At 35.8% G+C, this 14791-nt stretch overlaps 1 long non-coding RNA gene across 1 annotated transcript; it reads left to right on the plus strand.

Annotated features, from left to right (window-relative positions):
- Nucleotides 1-13411: 13411 nt before the first annotated feature.
- LOC149548390 (uncharacterized) lies at nucleotides 13412-14715 on the plus strand. The gene is made up of 2 exons (XR_016354443.1): nucleotides 13412-13893; nucleotides 14460-14715. It is a non-coding gene; the product is annotated as an uncharacterized LOC149548390 (long non-coding RNA).
- Nucleotides 14716-14791: the final 76 nt, after the last annotated feature.

The following is a 14791-nucleotide window of genomic DNA, read 5'->3' on the forward strand; positions in this document are numbered from 1 at the left end:
CAGAAAAGATTGATCAGAGAAAGTTTGAGTCCGTGTGATGTACCTGTTGTATTAGAACCTAAGAAGAATGGAGAATGGAGAATGTGTACTGATTGTAGAGCTATTAACAAGATCAAAGTGAAATATATGTTTCTTATGCAGAGGATGGATGATGTAATGGGTTGTTTGAGTGGAGCAAAGTATTTTACCAAGATTGACTTAAAGAGTGGCTACCATCAAATCAAAATTAGAGAAGGTGATGAATGAAAGATTGCTTTCAAGACAAAAGATGAAATGTATGAATGGTTGGTTATGCCTTTTGGTTTGACTAATACACCTAGTATTTTCATGAGGTTGATGAATGAAGTTTTGAAAAGATTCTTGGGTAAGTTTGTGATTGTTCATTTCGATGACATTCTGATATTTAGTAAGACTAAGGAAGAACATCTTGAGCATGTTAGACAAGTAATGCAGAGGTTGAAAGAGGAAAAGTTGTTGATTAATTTGAAAAAGTGTTCTTTTATGCAAGAGGAGATTGTGTATTTGGGATTTGTGATTTTAGCTTATGGTTTGAAGATGGATCCAAAGAAGGTTAAAGCTATTTTGGAATGGCCTACACCTGAGAATGTGGGTGAGGTAAGATCATTTCATTGTTTGGCTAGTTTTTACAGAAAGTTTATAAGAAGTTTCAGTTCTGTTTGTAATGCTATGACTGAGACAATGAGGGGAGATAAAAAGGAATTCAAGTGGACACATGGAGCTGATAAGAGTTTTGAGATTTTAAAACACAAGGTTGTTGAGTTACCTGTATTGGCTTTGCCTAATTTTAATAAGGTATTTCAAGTTGAGTGTGATGCAAGTGGTAATGCAATAGGAGTTGTATTAAGCCAAGAAGGTAAGCATGTTGTTTTCTTTAGTGAGAAGTTGAATGATGCTAAAAGGAAGTATTCTATGTATGATCAAGATTTTTATGCTATTGTTCAAGCTTTGAAGAAGTGGAGACATTATTTGATTCCTAAGGATTTTGTGTTGTATAATGATCATAAAGCTTTATAGTACTTGGGAAGTCAACATAAATTGAATCAAAGACATATGAAGTGGGTTGAGTATTTGTAGAGTTTTACATCTGTGATTAAGCATGAGAGTCAAGTTACTAATAGAGTTGTTGATGCATTGAGAAGAAGACGTTCTTTATTGACTAAGATGAAGGTTGAAGTTCTTGGTTTTGATTAAATGAAAGAGTTGTATGATACTGACCCTGATTTTTTTGAGGTGTGGAGAGAGTGTAGAGCACCAAATTTGATAGATCACATAAGTAAGTATGATGAATCTTTCATTCAAGAAGGTATGTTGTTCAAAGAAATTCAGTTATGTATCCTTAGAAGTTCTATGAGAGTCAATTTGATCAAGGAAAAGCATAGTGGTGGATTGGCTAGACGTTTTGGAATTGATAAAACATTGAGTTTACTGAAGGAAAAGTATTATTGGCCACAAATGTATAAGGATGTTCAGAAATTTGTAAAGAATTGTGGAGTTTGTCAAGTTGAAAAAGGAGTAAGTCAAAATACTGGTTTGTATACACCTATTACTATTCCTGAGAAACCTTGGACTGACATCAGTATGGATTTTATTCTTAGATTGGCTAAAACAATGAAGGGGTATATTTTTATATTTGTTGTTGTGGATAGATTTTCTAAAATGGCTCATTTCATACCATGTAAGAAGACATCAGATGTTGAGCATGTTACTGAACTTTTCTTCAAAGAGATTGTGAGATTGCATGGACTACTAAGAAGTATTATTCTGGCAAAGACAGTAAGTTTGTTAGTTATTTTTGGAAGACTTTGTGGAAGAATATAGATACTAAGTTGAAGTTTAGTTCTACATTCCATCCACAGATAAATGGACAGACAGAGGTTGTGAATAGAAGCTTGGGTAATTTGTTGAGATGTTTAGTTGGAGACAATCCAAGTAATTGGGAGATGGTATTGGCACAACCTGAATTTGCATGTAATATTTCTATGAATAGGAGTATAGGGAAGACACCTTTTGAGCTTGTTACTAGAATGCAACCTAGAGGAGTATCAAATTTAAGAGATGTTGCTGGTGAAGAGAAGAGAATTGCTGCAAGAGTAGAATTTTCTAATTTTATGAAGTCTTTGCATAAGGAAGTGAAGCTGAAGTTGGATCAAAGTAATCAAAAGTATAAGGAGAATGCTGATAAGTCTAGAAAATATCATGATTTTCAAGTTAGTGATGAGGTGATGGTTCATTTGAAGAAAGGAAAATTTTCTATTGGAACATACAGTAAGTTGAAGATGAAGAAGTTTGACAATAGTAATGCTTATGAAGTTGAGTTACCTAATGATATGGATATATCTCCTATATTCAATGTTGTTGATTTATATAAGTATCATGAGTCAGATGATGAAGTTGTTGTATCAGAAGATTATCCTAAGAAGTAGATTGGAGAAGTTGAACATATGTTGGATCAAAGAGTTGGCAAGAGCACAAGAGGAAAAGATTACTATGAATATTTGGTGAAATGGAAGAACGGACCAATTGAAGATGCTTCATGGATTTTGCAATCTGAGTTGGATTCAGCTCAGATTGTAACACTTGCATGATTCATAAGAATCATTTTTTTCTACCCTAGTCGTCTGATGTAGGAGCATCCTAGGTTGCCTTGTAATCCTACACTTTTGTTCATTCTGTCAATTACTGTCGAGCTCTAGTTATTGTCGAGTGCCAGTTTTCAATTTTTGTCAAGTTCTTAGTTACTGCCAAGTGATTCCTTTGGTTGTTAAGTGATCCTTTGGTCACCGAATTATTCCTTTGGTTGCCAAGTTCTTCGTGGTTGTCAAGCATTAGAGGATGTCAAGTTTGTAATTACTATCGATTGATTCTTTGGATGCCGAGCTTGTGTGGATATTGAGTGTCAGTTTTGATGCAAGAGCATCCTGGGTTGCCTTGTTATCCTGCTCATTTTGTTCATTTTTTTGTTCCTTTATGTGCCTCGCAGTCCTTCATGTGCCTAGTAGTTTCTTCATGTGCCTAGCAGTCCTTCATGTGCCTAGCAATCCTTCATGTGCCTAGCAATCCAATTTCCTTCATGTGCCTAACAGTGCAATTTCCTTCATGTGCCTAGTAGTTTTGATTCCTTCATGTGTCGATTTACTGTAGCAATTCCTTCATGTGTTGAGTTAGTGTAGCAATTCCTTCATGTGCTGAGTGACCCAGTGTATGTCGAGTGACTCTTCATGTGCCGAGTTACTCAGTGTATGCCAAGTATTTCTTCATGTGCCGACTTACTCAGTGTATGTCAAGTGTTTCATCATGTGCCAAGTTACCCAGTGTATGCTAAGTGTTAGTTTTTGGACATGATTTTTGCAGGCCGACTTTCGAGATTTATTTTGTTCATGACATTTATGTTAAGATCTTTTCTTGGGATGAGTCCAAACCATTTTTGGGTCGGCCTTCCTCTTATGTAATGTTCTAGAATAATATGTAAGCCATTTTGGCAAGTATATATAGAAGTGTTTAGGCTTAGAATTAGGGAAGTTTTAGCGAAGAGGATTTTAGAGTAGAACTGAAGGTGTGAATTTGTTGTTGGATCTTTGTCTATGAATGTATTGTAAATGGCCATAACCCAGAAGGCCTTACAATTGGGCATGTATGAAAATATTTTGATGAATCAATAAAAGTATTCTCTCTTCTTCCTCCTTTAGTTTTTGTTCTTTTTGTTTGCTTCTATTGTGTTAACTCTTGCAAGGTGGTTTGGATAGCTAAGTGAGCCTTTGGCCCTAGTTATTCGTCCTTTTCCTGTGTCAGTTGGTATCAGAGCTTGAGGTTCATCCTTGTGGAGATTGGATCATGTGGAACCCTAATTTGGATTTGGTTGTAGGTTAGTAGATCTGTGGATTTGACCTATAACTTGTAGAGGGTTATGATCTTGCAGGAACCTAATTTGTGAAGATGGTTCATGGTAGAAGAAATGCTGATGATGTTATATTGGATCGATTGAGACAAATTGCAGCCAGATTAGATGCAATGGAGATAGCCTAGAGGAGAGGAGCACATCTTAATGATGTAAGTGATGATGGAATAGCAGCACCAAACCATAATCCAGAACCTGAAGAAGATCAAGATGAGGAAAGATTGTTGCGAGTGTTGTCTAAGGAAAATTCAAAGCCTGTTGTAGAAGTTGTTCCTTATGATGGAAAATTGGACACCAATTTTGTGTTGGATTGGATCTCTGATATAGAGAAGTTCTTTGAGTATGAAAACACTCCTGATAACAGAAAGGTGAAGATTGCAGTCACTAGGCTGAAAGGTCATGCATCACTATGGTGGGAGCACTTGCAAACTAATAGACAAAGGAGAGGAAAGGAGAAAATCAAAACTTGGCCAAAGATGGTGAACAAGGTAAAAAAAAAATTCCTAGTTGCTGATTACTAAGTCATCTTGTTGAGAAAGATGCAAAATTTTAAGCAAAAAGACATGACTGTGAAAGAGTATACTGAGGAATTCTATAGACTAGACATCATATCTGGACATGTGGATGATGATGTTGAGAAAATTGCAAGGTACATTAATAGATTGAGATCTGGAATTCAAGATTAAATAAGTTTTGTGAAGTTGGAAAGTGTAGAAGAAGCATATCAATATGCCTTGAAAGCTGAGGAGATCTTGACAAAGAAGCATGAACAAAGACAAAGAGGTAGAGGTGGTAGATTCCAAAGAGGCAGAGGTAGATCTTATGGAGAAAGTGGTAGATCTGATAGTTCTATGCAGGATAAATGCAAATCTAAATGGAAGAATGATGACAAAGGCAATACCAAATGGAGAAGTGGTAATTCTTACCGAGGAGGCACTAATTCTTATCGAGGAAGAGGTAATTCTTATTCTAGAGGTGGATTTCATGGTAATTGTTTTAGATGTGGCAAAGAAGGGCATAGATCTTTTGAATGCAGATCCTTTGAAAGTGGGCAGAATAATAGAAATGTTGTGATTCAAGAAGACATTGAGAGTTCACCAAGTGGACCTAAGGCTGGAAAAAATTTGATGGTGAGAAGAACCTTATGTAATAAAGGAAGTGATGAGGAACCTGTTTTAAGGAGATGTCTTTTCAAGACAAGATGTAAGATGGCTAGAAAATGTTGTAAAGTGATTATTGACTATGGAAGTTCTAAAAATCTGGCATCATAGGAGCTGTTTACAAAGTTGCAGTTGCCGAGGTTGAAACATCCCAAAACCTATCATGTTTCATGGATCAGAGATGAGCATAAGATATTGGTAAGTGAGCAATGCCTTGTGAAGTTCAAACTTGGACATTACTTTGATGAAGTTTTGTGTGATATTATGCCCATGGATTGTTGTCATATTTTGTTGGGTAGACCTTGGAAATATGATAGATATGTTGTACATGATGGAAGATTGAATCAACATACTCTTTGGGTAAATGGGAAGAAACAAACATTACTGCCTTTGATTGAAAGTCTAGATGAGGTTAATTGTACTACTGTAAAAAATTTCACGGTTAATGGGAAACAATTTGAAAGGGAAATCAAAAGGAATCAAGTCTATTTTTCCATAGTTCCTAAAGGACAGAGTGTTGGTAGTAATGACCGAGCAGCAGAAGATAGTAGTGATAGCTAAGTGCCAGTAGAAATTACAGAATTGTTGAATGAGTATAAAGACATTATTGCTGATGATATTCCTGATGGTTTACCTCCAGTAAGAAGTATAAGTCATTGTATGGATCTGATTCCTGGAGCTAGTTTGCCAAACAAAGCACCATATAGATTGACACCTGTAGAGAATGAAGAACTTAATAGACAAGTGCATGAGTTGTTGCAGAAAGGTTTGATCAGAGAAAGCTTGAGTCCATGGGTTGTACCTGTTGTATTAGCACCCAAAAAGAATGGAGAATGGAGAATGTGTACTGATTCCAGAGCTATTAACAAAATCATAGTGAAATATAAGTTTCCTATCCCGAGGATGGATGACATAATGGATTATTTGAGTGGAGCAAAGTTTTTTACCAAGATTGATTTGAAGAGTGGCTATCATCATATCAAAATTAGTGAAGGTGATGAATGGAAGACTGCTTTCAAGACAAAAGATGGTTTGTATGAATGGTTGGTTTGACTAATGCACCTAGTACTTTCATGAGAATGATGAATGAAGTTTTGAAAAGATTCTTGGGTAAGTTTGTGATTGTTTATTTGAATGATATTCTGATATTCAGTAAAACTAAGGAAGAACATCTTGAGCATATTAGACAAGTATTAAAAAGGTTGAAAGAGGAAAAGTTGTTGATTAATCTGAAAAAGTGTTCTTTTATGCAAGAGGAGATTGTGTATCTAGGATTTGTGATTTTAGCTAATGGTTTGAAGATGGATCCTAAGAAGCTTAAAGCAATTTTGGAATGGCCTAAACCTGAGAATGTGAGTGAGGTAAGATCATTTCGTGGTTTGGCTAGTTTTTACAAAAAGTTTATAAAGAATTTCAGTGTTGTTTGTATTGCTATGACTGAAAAAATGAGGGGAGATAAAAAAGTAATTCAAGTGAACACATGGAGCTAATAAGAGTTTTGAGACTTTGAAACAAAAGGTTGTTGAATTACCTGTATTGGATTTGCCTAATTTCAACAAAGTATTTCAAGTTGAATGTGATGCAAGTGGTAATGCAATAGGAGTTGTATTAAGTCAAGAAGGTAAGCTGGTTGCTTTCTTTAGTGAAAAGTTGAATGATGCTAAAAGGAAATATTCTATGTATAATCAAGATTTTTATGCTATTGTTCAATCATTGAATAAGTGGAGACATTATTTGATTCCTACGGAGTTTGTGTTGTATACTGATCATACAGCTTTACAATACTGTTAGAATCTTTTAGAATAACTGAGAGGGGGGGGTGAATCAGTTATTCAAGGTCCCAAATGCCCTAATAAAACTTTTCTTTCTTTCACCAAATGTAGTGAACTCATAAACCTTTTAACCATCCAAGCTTAAATCAATCATCAAGTTACAGTAAATCAACATGCAAAGGTAAAACATGCAAGATCAACACATGACACAATGATTTACGTGGAAACCCAATTTGGGAAAAACCACCAGTAACATGCTACTTGATTCTCACTCTTCTGAAGTGATGCCCTGTTAAAGGCCTGCCCTGTTAAAGGCTTACAACACACTGTTAAATGTGACATTGTTAGAGGATTTCACCAAACTGTTAGGAATGGGCCTGGTTAAAGGACTTTAGAACATTCACTGGGAATGTCACCCTGTTAAAGGATTTATCTCATGGCTATCAAACCAACCTAACTCCATAGGATTTAAACTAATTGTTACAATTGCTAGAAAGTAACAACAATGAACTTTTGATCTGATATAACTTACAACATACTTTGCAGATTTCAGATCACACTTTCAGTTTAGTCCTTATGCTTGGCTTTTATCTCTTCAGCTCTGACTTCTTGTCATCTATTCAAGCTTCATCTCCTTGAGTCTTCTAACTCACTGTACTAATGCATCCATATCAGGGGTCTTCTTACTGAAACAGAGTAACTATGCTCTCTTTCCTCTTTTCCACCTTCTTCAGCACTTTACACTTTCATGCTTGACCACCCCTCTCTCATTAATTTTTTTCATTAACTAATGACTCCTTATATAGAGATCTGATATGCCTTTGCCGCTCAATTCTCCCTCTTAACTTTTAGGGTTTCAATATGGATTAGGTAAAATACAATGTATCTACCCCATATCTTGTTCTCTTTTAGAAACTTCGCCAGCTGTATCCTCAAAATCGTTTTACATGGTGTTCTGTGCCACCAGCTCATCATTCTTATCTTCTATTTAATTTACAAACTTCTAAGTAATAACCTTGTCGGCTTAGTTCTAGCGAATCTTCGATCTTTGAAATAATGCAGCAACTCGGCATTATTTGTTTTACTAATGCTCAGCATCTCAGTGTTACTCAGCATCTACACAAAACTGTGTTACTCGGCACTTACAGAAAACTGTGTTACTCGGCACCTACAGAAAACTGTGTTACTCGGCACCTACAGAAAACTGTGTTACTCGGCACCTACTCTTTACTCGGCACCTGAAGATCACTCGGCTTATATGATATACTCGGCACCTTCTCTTAGTTAAGCTTTGTAAAAGACTTAGCTAACACCTAACCTCTTTAATATGTTTCAATGTGCCCTTTTTTCTGTATCTTATAGTATGTTATCAAATACACTTTTTCATCAATGGCTTAGCTGATCCTAGTACTTCATTACAACATCATAACTTCAACCTTTCTCTAGGTGTTCTAGTTACATCTTATTGATTGCCACCACCTTGTCAACCAACTAATTGATAGTATTTGGATCACTAAAGCAATTGTCATTCCTGCAAGTAGCAAGTTTGACATCAATGACAAAACAATGATTGAGAACATTCTTTATCATTCCAACAACTCTTATTATCAATTCAATCATTTCTAACAAATACTTGGTAAGTCAACATAAATTGAATCAAAGATATATGAAGTGGGTTGAGTACTTGCAGAGTTTTACATTTGTGATCAAGCATAAGAGTGGAGCTACTAATAGAGTTGATGATACATTAAGTAGAAAATGTTCTTTGTTGACTGAAATGAAGGTTGAAGTTCTTGGTTTTGATGAGATGAAAGAGTTATATGATGTTGATCCTGGTTTTTCTAAGGTGTGGAGAGAGTGCAGAGCACCAAATCTAATAGATCACATAAGTAAGTATGATGAGTACTTCATTCAAGAAGGTATGTTGTTCAAAGGTATTCAGTTATGTATTCCTAGAAGTTATATGAGGTTGAATCTAATTAAGGAAAAACATAGTGGTGGATTAGCTGGACATTTTGGAATTGATAAGACATTGAGTTTGCTAAAAGAGGAGTATTATTGGCCACAAATGTATAAGAATGTTCAAAAATTTGTAAAGAGTTGTGGATTTTTTCAAGTTGCAAAGGGAGTGAGTCAAAATACTGGTTTGTATACACCTATTAATATTCTTGAGAAAGCTTGGACTGACATTAATATGGATTTTGTTCTTGGATTTCCTAAGACAGTGAAGAGGTATGATTCTATATTTGTTGTAGAGGATAGATTTTCTAAGATGGCTCATTTCATACCATGTAAGAAGACATCAAATGCTGAGCATGTTGCTGAACTTTTATTTAAAGAGATTGTGAGATTGCATGGATTACCAAGAAGTATCATTTCAGACAGAGACAATAAGTTTTTTGGTTATTTTTGGAAGACTTTGTGGAAGAAGATGGGTACTGAGCTGAAGTTTGGTTCTACATTCCATCCACAAACAGATGGAAAGACAGAGGATGTGAATAGAAGCTTGGGTAATTTGTTGAGATGTTTAGTTGGGAATTAGCCAAGTAATTAGGAGATGGTATTGGCAGAAGTTGAATTTGCATATAATAATTCTATGAATAGGAGTACAGGGAAGACACCTTTTGAGGTTGTTACTATAATGCATCTTAGAGGTATATCAGATTTGAGAGATGTTATTAGTGAAGAAAAGAAAAGCATTGCAGGAGAAGAATTTGCTGATTTTATGGAGTCCTTGCATAAGGAAGTGAAGTTGAGGTTGGAACAAAGTAATCAGAAGTATAAGGTGAATGTTGATCAGTCTAGAAGACACCATGATTTTCAAGTTGGTGATGAGGTGATGGTTCATTTGAAGAAAGGAAGATTTCCAGTTGGAACATACTGTAAGCTAAAGATGAAAAAATTTGGACCTTGTAAGATCTTGAAGAAGTTTGACAGTGGTAATGCTTATGAAGTTGAGTTACTAGATGACATGGATATATCTCCTATATTCAATATTGTTGATTTGTATAAGTATCATGAGTCAGAGGATGAAGTTGTTGTATCAAATGATTATCCTAAAAAGCAGATTGAAGAAGTTGAATAGATATTGGATCAGAGAGTTGGCAAGAGGACAAGAGAAAAATATTACTATGAATATTTGGTGAAGTGGAAGAACAGACCTATTGAAGATGCTTCATGGATTTCTCAATTTGAGTTGGATTTAGCTCAGGTTGTGACATCCCAATGATTCAGGAGAATCATTTCTTTCAACCCCGGTTGTCTGATGCAGGAGCATCCTAGGTTGCCTTGTTATCTTGCTCATTTTGTTCATTTTCCAGTTCCTTCATGTGCCTAGCAGTCCTTCATGTGCCTAGTAGTCCTTCATGTGCCTAGCAGTTGCTTCATGTGCCTAGCAGTCCTTTAGATGCCTAGTAGTTCCTTCATGTGCTTAGCAGTTCCTTCATGTGCTTAGTAGTTCCTTCACGTGCCTAGTAGTTCCTTCGCGTGCCTAGCAATCCTTCATGTGCCTAGCAATCTAGCTTCATGTGCCTAGCAATCCAATTTCCTTCATGTGCCTAGCAATCCAACTTCCTTTATGTGCCTAGCAGTGCAATTTCCTTCATGTGCCTAGTAGTTCTGATTCCTTCATGTGCCAAGTTATTGTAGCAATTCCTTCATGTGTCGAGTTAGTGTAGCAATTCCTTCATGTGCCAAGTTACCCAGTGTATGCCGAGTGACTCTTCATGTGCCGAGTTACCTAGTGTATGTCGAGTGACTCTTCATGTGCCGAGTTACTCTGTGTATGTTGAGTGTTTCTTCACGTGTTGAGTTACTCAGTGTATGCCAAGTGTTTCTTCATGTGCCGAGTTACCCAATGTATGCCGAGTGTCAATGTTTTGATGTGATTTCTGCAAGCTGACTTGCGGGATTTATTTCGTCCGTGACATTTATGTTAAGACCTTTTCTTGGGATGAGTCCAGACCGTTGTTGGGTCAACCTTCCTCTTATGTAATGTTCTAGAATAATCTGTAAGCCATTTTGGCAATTATATATAGAAGTGTTTAGGCTTAGAGTTAGGGAAGTTTTAGCGAAGAGGATTTTAGAGCAGAACTGAAAGTGCAAATTTTCTGTTGGATCTTTGTATATGAATGTATTGTAAATGGCCATAACCCAGAAGGCCTTACAGCTGGGCATGTGTGAAGATATTTTGATGAATCAATAAAAGTATTCTCTCTTCTTCCTCCTTTGGTTGTTGTTCCTTGTGTTTTCTTCTGTTGTGCTTTAACTCTTGCAGGGTGGTTTGGATAGCTAGGTGAGCCTTTGGCCCTAGTTATTCGTCCTTTGCCTGCGTCAAGTTTTGAAAAGTTTTCATTTGCCGAGTAGTTTGTGTCTGGTTCTAGTTTGGGCCAACCTTGCTCATATTTAATTCTTGTATAGGTAGTTAATATCTGATGTGAGCCAACTTGTGGCTTGATTACGCATTTAATGTAAAGGTTTATTAGTTGGTATTTGCAACAGGCCGACTTGTGGCCTTTCTAAGTTCTAGAATCTTCTATAAGCCATTTTGGCAAGTATTTAAGGAAGGTGTAGGATTGAGTTTTAGGGGAGGGGCAGACGGGAATGATAAGAAGAAAGAATGCGAAGTAGGATCATCGTGGATTATAATTGAGTTGTTATTGGCCATAACCCAAAAGACCTTACAGTTGGGCACGTATGTTGAATATTTGAAGAATCAATTCAAAGTGTTTGCTCTTCCTCCTTTGGTTGTTGTTCTATGTGTTGTGTTTTCCGCTATGTTAACTCTTGCAGGGTGGTTTGGATAGCTGGGTGTGCCTCTGGCCCTAGTTATTTCTTCCCTCCTTGTGTCATTCTATGATATGGACTTTGTTTACTTATCAAATTTAATCTTCATTAAACTTATGTGTGTTATTCAATGTCATGGAACCCTTGAGAGATGTAAAAAATATTGTATTGCTTATGTATGTATGTGAGTTATTGCTTCCGCTATGTATTCTCTTGTTTATTTTAATCTTTCAAAAAAATGTTTAGCAAACTTAGTGACTTAATAGGTGAATTTCTTTTGGGTTCCCTTTGGGGTGTTACAACAAGCTCCACAATTATTTCCTAAAATTGTTGAGCAATTATGCTAGTCAAAATAAGCTAAGCAGTGGTTTGGCAACATGACACACACACACAAACGTATGTGTGTGTGTGTGTGTGTGTGTGTGTGTGTGTGTGTGTGTGTGTCACACACACATACATACATATATACGTGTGTGTGTGTGTGTGTGTGTGCACGTGCGTGCGTGCGTGCGTGCGTGTGTGTGTGTGTGTCACATTACAAAACAAATATTAGCGATGAAAAATACAACAAGAATTAAGAAATTCCACATTGAGGACAGAGTCCTCTCCTCTCCTTTTATTTCGAGCTTAAGTTTTTTTCTTGTCACCTACAGTTTGTAAGACTCTTCGTAGCTACGCAACCCTTGGTGTCTCCTCTTTTATTTGATCTTTTGACCCCCAAAAATACTTCCCTCTTAGCTTATTCCTTTCTCGTCAAGATTTCCTTCTCTTAGCATCTCCTACAAATCATACGAAACTGTGCCCTAAAGGCTTTTGGCAAAACATGAATAGGTGCTTTGCTAGAGATAGAAATGTTGACTTTATTGAAATTGACACTTACCATTAATAGTAAGTGTGCCAAGCTGAACCAAACGAAGAGTAATCTTGAACATTCCTAACCACTAGGGTGGGAAATTGGCCTTCAGCTCTGCCAATTGGACCCTCTAAACAACTTTATTAGCCTATTAAGGTCAACAAATAGGTTAATCCTATGAAAGTTGACACTCGCAAAAATGGGGGCATTACATTAAATTAAAATCAACTAAGCAATCAATTACGTATTCCAAGGAACAAGCTAAACTTCAACTACACCAATTGCAATTGCATCATGTACAAATAAAGATTAGGATAAGTGCTAATGACTATAATATTTACCAACTAGAAAATGTTGGGACAAATTTAGCTTACAAGAGTCTATTGATCTCAACCTATTACTTACTTACTTCTAATTGGACAATAAATACCTTTCTAATAATACTATTAAGACAAATATTGTCACTAAATAACTTTTATTTTTTATATTATGCTGACCCATTTATAGTAATGGTGTCACAAAGATTTGAACCACACATATAAAGAGAAGAGTAACCTTGTGTTCCCCTGCAAGTTGCTTAACTATATTTTGTGCTTAAACTTAAGCAATTAAGTGTTCCCATGGAAATTTAAAAGTGTTTATAAAAACACCACCTCCACGAAAATATTCCCCTCCTTTTTTGAAAGATTTTATTTCTAATTTCTTCTTTGTTAAAGTGATTTAATTAATTAATTCAGAATTTAAGTTATCTGCTTAAAATAAAATACCAAAATATATGTTCATGAAACTACAAACCCAACAAGTATTTCCTTAAATTGTTGAATAATTATGATAGTCAAAATAAGCAAAACAGTAACTTGAGAAAACACATACATATATATATAAACAAATATTAGCGATGGAAAGTACAAAAGAATTAAGAAACTCCACGCTGAGAACAGAGTCCCCTCTTCATCCCTACACGGCCCTCGTTGTCTCCTATTTTATTTTATTTTATTTTTGTGACCCCAATAATACTTCCCTCCTAGCTTGTTCCTTTCTCGCCATGATTTCCTCCTACCTTCTCCAAATCATTCGAAACCCTGCCCTAAAGGGTTTTGGCACCAAATCTGGCCATATTTGATGTCGGGCCACTAAATTGGATCCAAAACCCACTCAGCCTGTCTTCTCACATTACGCAGCTCATAAATGTAGATGGAGGTGAGCCTTTGATCCTCTTAAAAACAGTGGCAGAGTTGAGTATAAACGATTAACAGAAAATGGCTTGAGTTCCAAATTTCAGAATAGAAGAATATTACTTGATTTAATTGGCTGTACAATGCCCCTGCATCCTCGGCAACGGATATGGTGAATGAGGCTCAAAGTACTTACAGAAACATCCTTGAGATTCTTGTTATCATCTGAATAGTATGTGGAATACTAACTTTCCCTTATTATAAGGGCAATCAATTTTATACGTGTATAATAGTCAGTGAAGTAGACATCGCCAAATCTATTTTTGTTATGTTTCGTTTATAAATTGGGGTTGGGGGCATATGTGGGTCATTTTGTTATTATTTCATTCTTAATTTGGTATTGGGGCATGTGTGGGTCATTTTGTTATATTTCATTTGTAACTTGGTGTTGGGGCATAGGGCATGGAACATGTGTGGGTCATTTTGTTATATATCATTCATAACTTGGGGTTGGGTTGTGTTTGGTTGTAATCGTGAGGAAAGTAGGCCTTGTCAAATATGGTTTTGTTATATTTCTTGAATTAGGGGTTGGAGCATATATAGGATTATATTTATCTTATAATAGAAATAAGATTGTTATGAGATCAACCAAATAATATATTACAAATAGTTCATGATAATATTGATGTTGTATAACATAAATAGGGCACATTGACATGTTTACTTATGGTAATAATTATCCTAAGCAATGCTGATCTTATTCATATAATTATTTTCAAAATAATGCCATTGTTGCAGTGTTATCATTCGCCCCAGGATGAATGCAATTAACGAAATAAACCCATGATGCATTATGATGAACTATCCCCAGTGTTGCGGATTTTGTTTTGTAAATCTGTTTTACTGATGACGTATTTATTGTTATGTTATCGTTCACATCATTTTGAGCGAATTGATAATTTGGATTGGTAAAATGTAATCTGGGGCCAATTGTAAACTACTCATATAAAATATGGAATATTGATAAAATGCAATCTGAGCCAATTTTAAATTACTCATTTAAACTATATGGAATTTATTCGAACTTTATTCTGTTTGTTGTCTACGTTGAATTTTTAAGTATAATGTTG

This window comes from Cupressus sempervirens, chromosome 7 (assembly GCF_028749045.1).
Source record: "Cupressus sempervirens isolate cs-2001-9-10 chromosome 7, ASM2874904v1, whole genome shotgun sequence".
Classification (NCBI taxonomy): Eukaryota; Viridiplantae; Streptophyta; class Pinopsida; order Cupressales; family Cupressaceae; genus Cupressus; species Cupressus sempervirens.